This window comes from Lepidochelys olivacea (genome assembly GCF_965140295.1).
Source record: "Lepidochelys olivacea isolate rLepOli2 genome assembly, chromosome: 4".
NCBI lineage: Eukaryota > Metazoa > Chordata > Testudines > Cheloniidae > Lepidochelys > Lepidochelys olivacea.
Genome location: NC_140414.1, coordinates 29,059,096 through 29,075,976, shown reverse-complemented (window position 1 = coordinate 29,075,976; position 16,881 = coordinate 29,059,096). Strand labels below are relative to the sequence as shown.

The following is a 16,881-nucleotide window of genomic DNA, read 5'->3' as shown; positions in this document are numbered from 1 at the left end:
TTTCAGAGGCAACAGACAACGTTCATCCTATTGTTAGAACAGTTAATACATAACACAGTTACTGCTTAGCACACTTTAAATACTGAAGCTTTGCAGAGAACATGGCACAAAAGTTAATCACATAATCCTCCTAATGTGTACATTGTTTTTATGGATATACACAGTGGGCTAAGGGTGGGTTGGTGACAACTGTCTTGAAATAGAAATCAGTCATAGGTTCTGATTTTATGAAGTGGTCAACTAGAAGTAGATGTTGAAGTCAATGAGACCTGCAGGCAGTCAGCACCTCTGATTATCATGCCTAAGTCTATTATTCTGCATATATAGAATGAGCTAGCTAGCAGACTATTCTGAGTGATTAGTGGTGCTTTTCAGTGATAAAGGAGAAGAGAGTACTCTGTGGAAGTCTAATCCAAGTACTTGACAAAGGTAAAACAAGGTGAACAGAAGCCAGCGACTCCATAAACAAAACAGACATCTTGTTTCTCATGTTTGGTAACACGTACCCACATTTATTGTTACATAAACAAGTGACAGCTAAAATCAAATTTCAGCTTGGAAGAGATGCTCTGTAGTAATATTTAATTAATCTTTATTCCCTTGCAATCGACCCATACTGATGCATTGTACATCTTTCCTAGAGAACGCACACAATTACTGAAGGCAATCTGACAGCAGACTGTACATTCTTGCTTATCTCCAGAAGTTCAGCATTCAGTCAAACAAAAATGACTTTTTCCAACTGAAAATGACCAAATCCGTTGTTTTGTTTTGTTTTTAATTTGTTTGTTTGTCTTCATTTCGACTTGGACATTCATGTTACAGTCCAAAATTAATTTCCTGAAATAACTTGCCACATCCTGGGCCTAATATAGGCCAGATTTCTCAGTCACTCTCACAATCTTTTAAATTTTTTTATTAATTTCAAGGAATCTTTGAGAATTAAGAGTTATCTGAGGTTCTGTCTGACTTGCAGGTTACCTTCCATCACAATCTATGATATAACATGCAAAAATGCACGAAGAAGGAAAAAAGTTCTTAAGTGTGTGTTCTTACATTTTCATGACATTCTAGTAATTCAATTCACTACAGCACAGAAAAAAACCAATCTCTGTACTTTACATCACTAATGCAGTATAGGCAGGATTATCTGAAAGCAATCATTCAGTGGTAAGAATTACTTCACTTTTAATTTTATTTCCAATTAAAAAGACACTGGGGGAAAAATTAGTAATGTATTGATTTCCTAAGGGAAATTCAATACACCTCACTTAAGTCCCTGGCTTGACTAGAAACTGGAGTCTCCTATTTATCTGTAGAACTACTACCATATGGACAATGCCATTGCAAGTTTTACAAAACACCTTGCTTCAATGAGATTCAACCCTAATTGCACCTCTAGGCTCCAAACACTTGGTTTCTCTGCTCTGATTACTAGCAAGGATGCTATAAAAGGATGGCAGGTTCTAGGACCCTACATCCAAATGCAGACCTCTCTCTTTGATTCACCCTGAACTAACTGCTAGAACCATGCAATAAGACATATGATAACTTCTTCTAACTCATGCTGGCAGCTGGATCCTGTTAGCTCCAACAAGGGTTGAAATGGGGTTAGAGTCTCTCTGGATGCAGACACACGAGGGACTGAGGGAAAAAAGCGTAGGCTAAACACTAATGATAGTCAAGCTTGGGGAGAAACCTTAAGCTGAATTTGAGGTTTTGTTGTAGTTATTGAATTCACCAATAAAGCTATCTTTATTATCACACCACTCACACAAACTTAACTTTGCCTTATATCCTGTCTTCTATTCCCCACTCCATCAATCTACTTTGTGTCTTTTTTTAAGAGTCAACAGCACAGCTTCCTACCACCCCGTGCTTTACACCCAGTTCCTGTCTTTCCCAGTTCACTTCTCCCCAATACTATGTTCCACATTATGCCACTCCCACATTTCCCACCCCTAAAATTGGGTGCAGCTCAGCAGCACAGGCTGAAGTCAGCAGCTGGTGAATTTACATAAATATTTTAAAATAATTTTAAAGCATTGATCTTTATAGACTTCAAACTAGTTCTGCGTAAGTGTAGCGTTGACCATGGCCACTGGACTTCAGTGGGACTCTCCAGGGTTACCAGAGTCTATGATTGGGAATCCCTCTGCAAGACTGTAGCCATAGTTATTAGCTCTTATATTTCAAACATGTTCTCTTCCTTTCATAAAACAAACTATTGCAACAAACAAATAAATTCAGCAGTATGTGTTATTTACCAGTTCATACACACTGAGCTTGTGTATTGGGAATACAGCTAAGCAAAACATCATCTAGACCATATTTTTCCACCCTGGCAGAACTTTATTCTCTAGGCTATTATGTAATATGTTTGGGACTTAGGAGCACAAGTCCCAGTGATATTGAAGTCACTTGGGTTCTTTTGAAAATTCCACCTTATACGTTCAACTCTGCTTCATGGCGGAAGCACACCTTTAGGAAAAGCACCATTGTTTGCAATGGTGCTACAGGATTAACTCCTACAGGACCACTGAAGTGCTTTGCTGCTGAATGCAAATTCAATCCCCTTAAAGCACTGGATAAGCTAAATAAGTGTTAGTTATTGATTAAAATCTTCACTGAAAGAAGCATTTAAAAGGTCTGTGTGACTGCCTTCTTCATCTCATGGCAGCACTATGGGCTACCTGTCAACAACAGACTAGAGTTGGGAACAAAACTCACCACCACCACAAAAAGGGATCAGTGATTCAGACTCAAGCTTAAATCCTTGCTTCTGGGGTATCAGGAGGTAGGAATGTTCTGCAGACAGTACATTCAGGCTCTGGGAAAGGGAGGGCAGCAACTCAGGGGTGGCATTGACAGTCTGTGAAGGGGCACACGCAACTGAGAGGGACATAGGTGTTAATTTAGGGACAGAGCCAAGGGGCTCTGAGATACCTTGCAAAATTTACGTGTGTTCTTGGGGAGAGTTTTTGTGAACTTGTTGCAATTTTGGCAGAATAACCTATCTTCCATACTTTAGATTTTATGAATAAAAAGAGCAAGCAAATATAAAACTAAATAAAATATCACTGAGCTAACTAAAAGCAACAATACAATGATAAAATAAAAATAATCAAATGTAATACATAGGTTTAGATTACCCAATTAATAAATCAATACAGCATGTGGTTAAATCAAATTATGAAGGTGACCCAAAAAATTATGTTTGTTAATCCTGCAGTGGGAGAATCTCAAAACAGTTTCGGAGTAATTGTCCATTCTAATCTTAGACCCTTGCCAAGCAAAATAGCTCAAGGCAGGCCACAATCTTAGTTCTCTTTAAGGAAGTACAATTATTAGGATGCTGTTCAGCAACATCTATGTAATGTTTCTTCCTTAAATTCTACTGTGGATATGTGCTATGTTGTCACTAGTTTTTCTTCACCTCCTTCACACAATAGCACAGAATTCTTTTAAATAGTTAACACAGAAGTGATGGTTAAATCATTTTCAATAGCAGCTTTAAATTAGACCTTTTTAACTCTAGAGAATCTAATGTCATTTGATAACAGTTTGGTTTCACTTAGGATAGGAAACCAACCATTCATGATGCAATGTATCTATCAACGCATACACATTCATTCATGATTTCACTTTTCCCCCATGCTAATGAAATACTGGAGCTTCAAGGCAGCCCTTGTACTAAGTTAAAGAAAGTTGGAATTTCTTCTGCTTCATTTCCTAGGATGTCTAACTCACAGGGTGGTCAGTAAGTGGAACCAAGCGGTTGGAGCTCATAATATAGCTTAACACATGAGGGTTCTCTTAGCTTATTGCAGACTGGCCCTGGTGGCATGAACCATGACTCAAGTTTTTCACCTCTTCTCCATCTGGATGGCCTGGGAAGGGAGGGGCATGTAGCTTCAGATATCTTCTGGATTGGTATAAGAAAGAACATTTGTCTTCCACACGATCTTAACTTTTATAGGGTCAGTTTTCTCTTTACTGCACCTCAGGGGCCACCTTCGGGCCAATCAGTTGTATCCAAGAATTTTGGTATGTGGGCCATCCAATGTATGGAACAGAGGGAAGGTGTGCAGGGTATTCAGTCTGCTGTTGTCCACTGTGGCATGAGTTACACAGGATTGTGGGCCGGGACAATGTGGGAATGACTTTTCAGTTGGTGAATCAGCTATATTTCAGTGGTGCAGGATGCCTGTTAGATTGTGCACATCAGCAGCTGTACATGCATAAGACTATTAATTATGTGGCTCCATTACCATGCTTATACTGACAGCTTATTGCACAATATCACTGACCTCACTGTGACTTCAATGGGATTGCATGGTATATACATCAGGCAAAAACGTGACCCTTAATCTTTTTAAAACATGTAGTTATATCACCATATATTTAAAGAAGCATCACCTTGTTTTGTGAAGCATTGACATTAAATTGGGCTTTAAGGTAAGGGTTTAAGTATATAATGAATATGATGTGCAGCAAGGGCCTGAACAAAAGACTTCACATGTACAGCCTTCAAACGTCTGGAAAGTCTGCATATTAATTTCTTTGGCTTAAAACATATTCAAACAAACTTTGGAGTATTTCTGAGCCACATCCACATTTTGCCACATGGGCCTTTAAGCACAATAGTTTTTAGAAATGTGAAATTACTGTAGTACTAATACATTTATATCATATCTTTCATCCCCAAGGATCTCAAAGAACTTCACAAACAATGGGCCAGATCCACAGCCCAGTCTAAACTCCCTTTGCAACTCTAGTAACAACAGGCGGACTTAAGGCTGCCTGAAAAGAGGCAGTTAAAGTTTGCTCCAGGAAGAAACCCTGAAGATGAGGAGAGTGGGTGCTCACAGTGCTTCAGTTGACCTTAGGCTAGCGTTTATATAGTAGGTGCCAGCAATCCGCACAAATGAGTATTACTAAGGTAATTTCAGACTAGTATCATTAGCATTATATTAGAATAGATCAATGGTTCTCAAACTATGAGGTGGACTACCCAAGGGAGGCAATGAGGTGCTAACTCTGCTGTGAAAAGTTATATTGATTTTTCACATTGCCAACCTCACTTCTGTGCTGCTGCGGGCTCAGTGCTGCCTTCAGAGCTGGGTACTCAGCCAGCAGCTGCTGCTCTCCGTTCTGCCTTCAGAGCTGGGTGGCAGTATATGTACTCGGGAAGGGGGTGCACATAGATGACACCAGCCACAAAGAAGGGAGGCCCAGTCAAATAGGGTAGGAATGAAAACTATTTGCAATTTAGAAAACACATCGTAATGTGTAAATCTTGCACTTTTCCCCAGCCAGCATGCACCGAATGTTTTTCAAATTTCATTATCCTCCAAGTACTATTGTTTTGTTTGTAAGCCATATACGGATGGGAGAAAAAGCTTAACTACTCCACTTGGCTATAATTATGAAAACATAACAGTTTACTAGAATGGTAATAAGTATCACATCTAGCCTTTGTTATTACTGCTAATTTGGGACTGTGATATAAACAATTTCACGGTAATAACAAAAATGCAAAAGCAGCAGCATAATCACTTTAATAATTTGAAGTAAATTACAAATCTATTCTTTCACCGGCATTTTACTTTAATTATTGATATTTACATTTGCAATAGTTCCTTCCCTTTTAAAATGTATTGAAACAGGGCTCAGAACTTACTCCACTTTGGATTTGTTTACTGCAGAAGAGATTTGCCTAACAAGTTTGTCATCAGTAAAACAAAAACAACAAAAAAATAGAAATATTTCTTTCAATGAAAGAATTTTCCAATATGAAGTAGCGGGAGGAGGGATATCACACCACAGGATAAAAGTAGATCGCCACTGATATCATGAAGGTATATTTTCCTTAGAAATAGTTTAAGGAAATTGACAAGGTACATGATAATTTAGTAATTTTTACATCTCTTTTCTGACTCAACAGCTACTAGCAACTCAATTTATTTGCTCTACAGGATTAGATGCGTCTATTCCAAAGGTGGGAAAGAGATGATTAAAAAGAAACTAGTAAACAGAAACACCAAACCAAGAGGTAGCTAGAGAACACTGTGGAGTGAACCATACACTTGGAAAGTACATTAGAAACAACACACTGGGTTTCATGTCCAACAGAACAGTGAGAATAGCAACACTGAGAAAGATGGATGAGGAAGACAAAGTATGACAACAAAAACAAAAAAAGAGAAGACTAGGGGTAGGGAGCACTGTAAAAGGACACACAGGAAGTCTGTGGGATAGTTGAAGACAACAGTTTTCCTGAGTCTCAGTCTTGTGCTTTTAAGTCCAAAACCATCCTTACTCGCTCGTAACAACAAACAGGATGTGGGAGTATCACAACCAGGCACCACAGAGACACCATCCAGCTTGCCTGGAAAAGGACCAAATAGGCTGGAATCAAGAACAAGCTGAGCAAATACCACAAAAATCATTTTTGTGAATACTCATCTGAATTTTCAAACCAAATTCATTTTATACTATTTGAACCCCAACTTGTTTCCTTTCAGCTAATATTCTAGTAAATTATTTTACTGGCAGTAATATTAATCAATGCAATGAGTTTTAAGCAAATGTTGCAGAAATCTGTAATCACAAGCATTTTCACCAGAAACCTGCCTTTATAAGTTATGTTAATTTAATCAGGAACCAGAAATACATGATAGATTTTGATGCTGCAGTGTTCAAGGTGAAATTATTGTGCCGTTTTCATTCAGGGAACCTCAGCATTCTTCAAGTTCCCCTCCCACATCCCCCTTTTTTTTAAAAATGTTCATTTCCTTCCTGACGTCCCATATCCATATTGCAAAATTATATCCAAACTCTTTTTATCCCCTGCCCATTTTTCTTCATGAGGACTTGGGCACTATAATCACACGATCAAATACAACAAACACTAACTTTCCCCACAGATTTAGTTTCTAGTTTCAGCGGCCTAATACCCTGTGGCTGGAAATGACCACATGGCAGCTGAAGAGACCGTGCAGTGTGCGGACAAGGAAATGACTCCAGACACTCTAGATAACAATTTGTGAAAGTCAGAGCTTTCCCACTACAATCGGTTTTTATGTGACCTCTAACACTAAAAATATGCTCATTATTTCCCAAGTAAATACACATTCTGTTGATACTCAGTTAGTACCAGTTGAAAATTTCAGTTGCCCTGCAGGTAGTATTACCATTTAAGAGGAGACAAAGAGAAAGCACTGTACTGATGTATTAAGTGTTTACATTCCAACAAAGGTAGTCTGCCAAAGAAAGGCTCTGTTTCAGAGAGGACACAAATATTACAACTCAAGGAGAAATACTCTGCCTCTTAGACAAGATTTTTTTTTAAGGGGTGGTGCAGGAAAGTCCTCTAAACATCTCCCTCTCCGATCACTAGCTAAACTGGGGGGGATGTAACAGTGAACATTGAATATGGTCTTTCAACTATCCTCCTTATAGTAATTTCATCTGGAACACATTTCCCAACTATTCTTATGAGAATATCATGTGGGACTGTGTCAAAAGCCTTACTCAAATGAAGATATCACGTCTACAGCTTCCCTCCTATCTGCCTTGCCAATAACATTGTCAAAAGAGGAAGTTAGGTTCGTTTGCCAAGATTTTTCTTGACAAATCAATGCTGGCTATTACTTATAACTTATTTTCTAGGTGCTTACTAAGTGATTGTTTAATAATTTGTTCCAGTAACTTTCCAGGTATCAAAGTTAGGCTGACTAGTCTATATTTCTATATTCTTTAACCTGTTCTTCCTCTATTTTGGCTTGCATTTCTTCCCGCCTGTTGTTAACATTGATTGTTTTGAGTATCTGGTCACTATTAAACTTTTTAGTCAAGACTGAAGCAAAAAAAGTCATTGAACACCCCAGCTTTCTTGATGTAGTCCATTAGCAGCTCTTCTTCCCCCTAAGTAGAGGGCTTATACTTTCCTTCTTCTCTATCTTGCTCCTAAGGTATTTAAAAAACCCTTCTTATTGCCATTTAAGTCTCATGCTAGGTGTAACTCATTTTGTGCCTTTCAACTTTGGGACAAGATACTGTAACTCAGAAAGCAACATAGTATACAACTTAGCAGGTAACTCTTATCATTGTAATCCTTTCCTATTGCTCTGACTTCTCCCCAAAGGCTGCGGAAACAAGCTTTCCCAACATCAAAGTCAAGAACAGTTATCAACAAAGATGTGTTAAGTGTGAAATTTACTGCTTCGTGTATGAGTGAGGCAATTAACTTCATATAAAGTTATAAAGAACCTGTCCGATCTCAAGTGTTTTTTTAAAGAAATTAAGCAACCATTTTAATTTAAGGGAACATTCCAGAGGGTAAATGACTTCTGCAGTGCAATAAATGATACAGAAAATTGAGAAGTATATTTTTAAAATAGGAGCAATTTTCCTTCCATAACCTTCACTTGAAAGGACATTATTGCTATTTTATTAAGTGGACTAAGTAAAAAATAAATTAGAAGGCATTTTAAATGCACTTAATATCACAGTAAGATATGTAGATTTAAATGACAAGCTGCTAAATTATTATCTTGGCAGTGCACAGTATACAGAACATTTCAAAGAAATAATCAAGCTACATAATGGACATTCACTGTTTCCTCGAAAGCCAGGTACAAGACCAAAGGACTACTCTGTCTTCACTTATGAAAATCATTATTCAAAAAAAAAAAAGAAAAAAGAAAAACCTTTTATATTATTTAAATCAGAAAGCTTGTCATTACATGGCTCCCTTGTTTTAAAAGGAAAAAGAATGCCATGATTACTTCTAATACCATCAGGCCAGAGTGCAGCACAGATTGTACAGAACTGTTACATCACCTTGCACGTGGAAACTGATTCTGCATGGTGTGCTGCTGTATCAAGGGAAAGAGCATCATCAGTGGTATGCAAGAATTAGTGTGCAGGGCTGGGGCGGTTGCAGGGGGAGCGGAGAGGGGGCAGAGGTTAATACCAAGAAAGAGCAGGAATGGAGTGGAGTCAGGAATAAAGATTTTTATGTTGGAGGATGCTTCTTGATTTTTTTTTTATGGTAATATATTAAGGGCAGCAAAAAAAACCAGCCCACCCCCCCCCCAAAAAAAACCCAACCACCCCACCCCACACTGCATACCTGTTCAGTAACTTCTTGTGTTACATATGTCCATTCCACATTTGGTGACTGCTCAGGAACGCACCAAAGCCAGAGATCTTTTCCCATATCTAGTGGGCTGGAACATGCATCCTCCGCACACTCATGATACTAGCCAAAAGGTATAAAGAAGGTGGAGCTGCCCCAAATCCCCACAGTTCCTTCACACCAGAAGATAGTATTTGCTATGATTCGGATATAGAGGAGCATGAGGAGTAGTACACAACTCAAACAACAGTTATCAACTAGGTATGTAACCATTTTTTCTTTCAGTGCTTACACTAGTCCATTCTGCTTTAAGTGACTCACAAGCAGTACGAAATGGAGGAGGATATCAGCATGTACCGAAACAAGGACTGTAACACCACTCTTCCAAATTTTGCAGTCTCTAGAGGCCTGGAAAAGAGCACAATAAATGATCACTTGGCAGCCCAGCAAATGTGACTAATGACAACATGACCCAAGTAAGCACTGTTGCTGCTTCCAGTCTTATAAAGTGTGCTAAAATGATCTGAAGTTGCGGAATCTTACCAACGTTGTAGCATAGATGAATAGAGAAGATGTCGTCAGAAGAGATACGGACAGTCATATGGTTGGAGAAAACATATCTGCCTTTCATGGGAGGACAGAATGCAGAAATAGCTGCTAACTGAACACTCAGGGAATTGATAGAAAGTTTTTTGGTTTTTTTTTTTTTTTTTTTTTTTACCACACTTTAGGCAAAGCTGGTACTCTAAAATTAACTGAACTGGAGTTCATGGAGGAGAGATATCTTTCTGCTGTGACCTCAGAGAGAACCTCCTCCTTACATTTCTTGAGGTAAGTATATCTGGTGGAGGGTTTTCTGCTGTTCAAAAGAACATTTTGCACTCCAATCTAACAGATAGCCTGCTGGGGAGTTAATAACTGAGCATCCAAAGTGTCGGTTGGGATGCAGAATCTGACCAGATTTCCAGTATAGTTTCAGAGGTCCGTGAAGGAGAGTTAAGGGATCTTGAATGGAAAGGTTCAATAGATCTGAAAATCATTGCTGCTGAGGCCCAGCTGGTGCTACCAAAATTGTAACAGCCTGAGCTTGTCTGAGCTTGCTCACAAAACTCTTAATATCATAGGGATGGGGCGAAAAGCATAACCAAGTTTCCCTTTGCAAGACAGCAAGAAGGCATCTGATGCACACTCTGAGCTGTGACCTGCTCTTGAACAGACCTAGTGACACTCCTGTTCTATCAGGTGGTGCATAGATCTATTTCCAACACCCCCCAAACCTGAAAAATGGACTTTGCTATTTCAAGTCTGCGGGAACATCTGTGGCTTTTGCTGAATGATCTTCTGAGATGGTCCACCAGACAGTTCTGAGACCAGGGAATGTGAGATACTTTGAGGAGTAATCTCATTTCTGAAGCAAGGATCAGAGGTTCATTGCTTCTTGGCAAAGGGCATCTGACCTGGCACCTCCCTGCATGTCGAGACAGAATAACACAGCAGTGTCATCACAGTGTTCAGTGAGCACCTGCACAAGACAATCTCTGAAGTGGGTAGGGAACATTTGACAGGCTAAGTGGCTAGCTTGAAGCTCTTGGACACTGATGTGGAGGGAAAGATCCTGATCTGACCAAAGAACCCGAGTCTGAAATTCCCCTAAATGAACTCCCCAACAGAGATGTAGCAGGCATGACTTGCGTCATGAGGGATGGGCAGGGTTTGGGCTAAAGGAACCCCGTTGAATACACTAACAGGTCCATCCACCAGTACAAACAAGATAAAAAAATGCCTGCTTGTACACAAATCAGCATGTTCAGTGGATTACAAGAGGGACAGTAAACAGACTTCAACCACCTTTGTTCTGTAGGGACCCAACAAAGAGGATTTCCTTCCTCAACAAAGAGGATTTCTCCTGACTCAAAGAAGTCCATGTATTGAACTTCTGCTGCTCGCATGGTATCAGAGATGAAGAATGATGCTTTCTTGCTGGCTCCTTTAGATGCAGAGAAGCCGCCACCGCTGCCAAACCTGGTCATGTGGAGTGAGATGAAGGAGTCTGAAATCTCATGAACCTAATGGATGGGTACCAAGCGGGGGGTGCAAAGTCGCTTCCACTAGGATGTCACTCAGCCAAACTTCCCTCAGCTTCTTAGTTCTAGTTTTAAATGCCTGCAGAGAGGGCACTTATGCGTGCCATGTCCCTCTCCTAAAAACTTTAAGTAGCAGGAGGGAGGATTGATGACTGGCACAGATTTGTTCCAGCCAAAACGGTGCCTGAATCCTGGGGACTTAGGCATGCCTCAGTACTGAGGTAAAAGTTCAAAGATAAAGTAAAACAAACCTCTAAAGAGAGTAACTACAACTATACTAAACTAAGGATTTACAATAAGGAACCTTGAGAAAGATTTCTAAATGGAAATATGAAGTGTAAGAAAAGCTCTGACTGCCAACCACAGATGGTAAGGAGCAAGTGAGGGGGGTTAGGGCAGGTCCATTCTCTCTGTGCCTTCATCTACCAGAACAAATGTGCAGAGGGCACATATGCTGCCCCAACAGATATCACTACGGGAAAAAAAAGCTTCACTGCACTGGGACACAGACCCTAAAATGTAATGGACATGTGCAAGCACTCCAAGAAGAGCTTGTGATTGTCTGCAAAGTCCCCTAGTGGGACCTTATAAATTAAATGCCTAGTGTTCTGTTGCCAGAGTTACTTAACGTTGACCTACTATAGATAACTACGGTATTCATATTTTTCATACATCTGTTTGTTCTTATAATTAACAAAGCACATAATGGCTAATGCTTTCCTTATTTTTAACCTCATCAGTTGAGTCTGGTGGTACTTCAACATGTGAAATATGGCAAGCCATCAGTCAGGACCTCAATGTCCAGGTCTGACAGAAATAGTGTATTTTTTTTTAAAATGGCTTGTACTTGAATCCCTCAGGGATTTTACAGGCTATTAATGCTGCTGACGACTCTGGAGCTTTTCTGAAATCATCAGTTCATGAGGTCACTGGCGGGGCTTGGGGCCCTTCCATCTACCATGTGTGGTCGGGCATGGCTCACTTTTAACATATGTGAATGTTGCTGATGTCGGTGTAGTCTCATGGTGTTTTTTCTTCTGACTTGATGTATACTGCACAGTTACCAACTTTCACACGGTAAATAAGTACCCCGACATTCACAATAAGCCAAATAATCAAGCTAATCCCATTTCAAAATAAAGCCAAAACAAGCCAATCACTAAGAACCCCAACACTCTATGTGACTAGATTCTCCCAGTGTGCAGTCTGGGACTGTCGTGGGCCCACTGTGCACCCCTGACTCTCCCCGCACCCTTGGCCCTGCTTGGCAGAAGCAGAGAAAAAAAAAAAGCAACAAGCTTCAACAAGCAAAAGGCTATAAGTCAAAACCTAGCCAACAAGCAACTCATAAGCCAATTAAGCCAAAACAAGCCCAATTTCTGCATTTTTTCCTCGGGTTTGGCATGCTGCTGCTCATGCTATTTGAAGCCACACCCACAAATCAAATCTACAACATGCTCTGAGTGCTTTGGAAGATGTTCTGTATTGTAGGTTAATGCTGTCAGTTTGACATAGAAACTGCCTCTCTGCTTTTATTAGCACTTATTTTATTGTTGAAGGGCATTTTATGACCCTTATATAGGCAAGTATTTACCACTCAATATACACATAGTAAAAATGAATATATAAAACCATACTTAAAAATACCTGTCACTGTTTTAATGCTCCTACTGTATTTCTATGAGCAGACTATATTTTTCTTGTTCATTCCAAGATATTCAGTCTGCCGACATTGGCCCTACTCCTACAACAGGATACACGTGGGCAGATTCTGTTGCAGAATCAGGGCTGTACTTTTTGACCGCAGGGTTCTTAACATCAAAATGCATAAGGTAAGTGTTCAGAGTTTTTTTCAAGTAATTAGTCCAATCAAGTTTTATTATAAATAATTAAGTTTATCTTTAAAAACCTGCGAAGATCTCCAACTTCTCTCGTATTCAGATAATCCAACCCCATTTAAATTAATGGGAGTCTCTTCAGTGTTTTACATGTAAGTGTTGTAGAAGGTTTTATGATCTGCCCCACATGTTTAGAGCCCTGCACAGATACAAAATTTCAATCCACAGAGCTGCAGGACTCTACCGGGAACTGCAGCAGCCAAAGCAGCAGCCTGGTGGGCCGCTGCTGCCAGAAACTAGCGCCCCATGCAAGCAGCTTCTTCAGCGTGGCTGCAACACCGCCAGCCCTGCCCAGTAGGGCGCACACCAGCCTCACCGGCAGCTGACCTTGGTCTCTCTAATGCTGTGGGCTGGGAGTGGCAGCCCGCCAGGTTGCTTTCACCTCTGCGGTTCACAGTAGAGCCCTGCAGCTCCGCAAGTACTAATTTACATCCAGAGATATACATTTTGTATCTGTGCAGGGCTCTACAGTTGCTTGTTTTTTTCCAGAGCTCAGACACTAGCTGTGACCCAGAGGAGCATCTAGATATACACAAGTGTGCTTTGGCAGGTTCAAAGGTAACACTGGCCTTAAAGACAGGTTTCAGAGTAACAGCCGTGTTAGTCTGTATTCGCAAAAAGAAAAGGAGTACTTGTGGCACCTTAGAGACTAACCAATTTATTTGAGCATAAGCTTTCGTGAGCTACAGCTCACATCCGATGAAGTGAGCTGTAGCTCACGAAAGCTTATGCTCAAATAAATTGGTTAGTCTCTAAGGTGCCACAAGTACTCCTTTTCTTTCTACTGGCCTTAAAAATACTTGGCAAGCACCAGAAGTGACGAACAAAAATCATATATAGGAGAGGAGGAAGCTTGGAATGATGTCGAATAAGATCATTTAAGAAATTAAGACTTACAACATAAAGTTACATACAACTTTTAACGAAGTTAATTGTTGCTGATGTCTATATAAGTTATAGAAATAAAGTGAAGAAATAGGATTTTAGAAGTGCAGAAATAGATTTGGGACTAAAATAACTAGTGTGCCTTGTAATGAGGCACAAGTGAGGAACCTAGATAGTTCCATACAAATTAAACCAAGCAGCCCATCTTGCTTCAGAATCCCCATATTTGGACTCTCAAGTGACATATTTTGGACACTGAAGTAGCATTAACCATGTCACATGCATACCCTCATAGGACTCATAATTATACTTGGGAACGTGGTCTGAGCTCTGGGGGAAAAAAATGGCAGTTTAGAGTACACCAGCATGTACACAAGTTCTCTCTGGGTTCTCTGTTCTGCCACATCCTCCTCAAAACCAGCTTCTGTCTATGATTCTTACCAGCTACTAGCACACCAGTGATGGCCAAGTGGTTGATACTTGGGGAAAAGCTGAGTTATTTATTTCACATAAGTTAATTAATACTTTCAAATGTCTTGGAACCATCAAGTTGTGTGCATGGCTAATCTAGATCATGGTGGTACTTAATTACTGTTACCCTTGTCCTCCCTTTCCTTTCCCTCATATTTTTTTGGTCTCTCTTATTACAGTCTCATTAGAAACAAGACACAAAATGAGATCACGCTTCTTGATGAAGGCTGTGATTCTTTTGTGTTTGCACAGTGCCTGGCACAATCAGTTCTCCATACTAATTAGAGCCTTTGGGCACTACCATAACACGGACGAATAATAATAAGTGTCTCAGTCTCCTTCCTGTTTGTATTTTCCCCTCCTCATTTCTTTCCTGTGTCTTTTTGTTTCTCTGAATAAATTCAGTCATGCAAATACAGAAATCCACATGCTATGGGAGTTATTTGAATAGCACAGTAGGTGTATTTATTTAAACATATGATAATGCGGACAAACAGATCAGCACCTTGGTTTCTCGTTTTTTCATTTCTCCTGCTTTTTTGGATCCAGAAATAGACAGACTGTTTACACCATGCAATTATGACAAGGTTGTTTCCCCACCCCTTAATAAAACTAACAATTCAGTACAAAATCCTATGTTAATGCAATGTTTGCCTAAAAATTTAAACACATGAAAAATCAAGAAATTCAAAATTACGGTTCCCACAGAAACTGTAATATGGCAACATTATATATTTGCAGTAATGTGCACAAGGGCAAAAAGTTAACATATACAGCATTGTTATAGAAATATTAAATAAGCACAAACAGGCTGAGTTACGCTTGCCTTAAGATTCATAAGTCTGAATTCCCAGGCAGGCACTTATGCATTGAACTTATTCAACTATAAAAAGTTGCATTAACTTAGTTGTTTGGTTTTTTTTTTCCAATAGATAACCACCACTAAAAAACTAAACTAAATGAAAAAGTGAATTATCCTAGCTTGACTCATGGTTTTTCACCTTTGCAGCCCTTTTACTGAGCAACAGGCCAATCAATAGATAACTTGCACATACTGAATTACAGAGAGGCCTCATTCTAAAATTCCAAGTAAATGAAGTAAAATATATGTACAGCTGTAAATCAAAGCAAATATGAAAGTCTCTCCCCCTCCCTCCCTTTCTAATATAAAAAAATAATTTTGGAGTAGGATGGAATTTCATTTTGTTATGCAGGTTCTAGTCGAAGTCAACTTTTTTTAGTCTAGTTTTGTATTTTTCCACACAATCATTTGTAAGGTCATACTCCTAAGAAAAAAGAATGTGGCTATAATTATTGGATGGAAGACTACACTGGGAAGCAGTAATTCTGAAAAGGTCTGTGGGGTTCTGGAGGGTAATCAAATGAAATCAAACCTAGAGCAGTGGTTCCCAAACTTGTTCCTCCACTTGTGCAGGGAAAGCCCCTGGAGGGCCGGGCCAGGCCGATTTGTTTACCTGCTGCAACCACAGGTTCAGCCGATCGCAGCTCCCAGTGGATGCTGTTTGCTGCTCCAGGCCAATGGGAGCTGCTGGAAGTGGTGTGGGCCGAGGCCTAGAGATGTCCTAGAGCAATGCTGTGGCCAAAATGGCTAATGCAATCGTTGCATGTATCATCAGGGAAATTTCAAATCAGAGTGGGGAGATTATATTATTGCTGCATTTGGCCCTTTTGCAATTGCCAATGGAATACTATGAGACAAGGTGGGTATGGTACTATCTTTTACTGGACCACCTTTTGTTGGTGAGAGAGAAGTTTTCAAGCTACTCTGGGTGTTCTTCAGGTATGGCAAAGGGCTGAATATGACCCTGAGTAGCTTAAAAGCTTGTCTCTCACCAACAGAGGGTGGTCCAATAGAATATATTAGCTCACCCACCGTGTCTCTCTAATATCCTGGGACTAACACAGCTACAACACTGCATAGTGGAATACTGTGTCCAATTCTGTTGTCCACAATTCAAGAAGGATGTTGAAAAATTGGAGAGGATTTAGAGGAGAGCCATGAGAATGATTAAAGGACTGAAAAACATGCATTTCAGTGAAAGACTCAAGGACTTGAATCTATTTAGCCTATCAAAGAGAAGGCTAAGTTGTGACTTGATCACAGACTATAAGTATAACATATAGGGAAGAAACTTGATGAGGGCTATTCATTCTGGCAGACAAAAGGTGTAACAAGTTCCAATGGCTGGAGGTTGAAGTTAAATAAGTTCAGACTAGAAACACCATGCAATTTAACAATGAGCATAACTAACCATCAAAAAAACTTAAAGGGTGTGGGTGGAGTCTCTAACCATTGGAAATTTTGAAATCAAGTTTGGATTTTTCCTACAAGATCTGTTCTAGGTCAGTAACAACTACTGAACTTCAAGCAGGAATA

The 16,881-nt window shown here is 39.8% G+C and overlaps 1 protein-coding gene across 1 annotated transcript in view; it reads right to left on the bottom strand.

The window, feature by feature from the left end:
• Positions 1-16,881, bottom strand: part of GRID2 (glutamate ionotropic receptor delta type subunit 2) — a 1,048,711-nt gene that overhangs the window by 793,426 nt on the left and 238,404 nt on the right. The window lies entirely within an intron of this gene.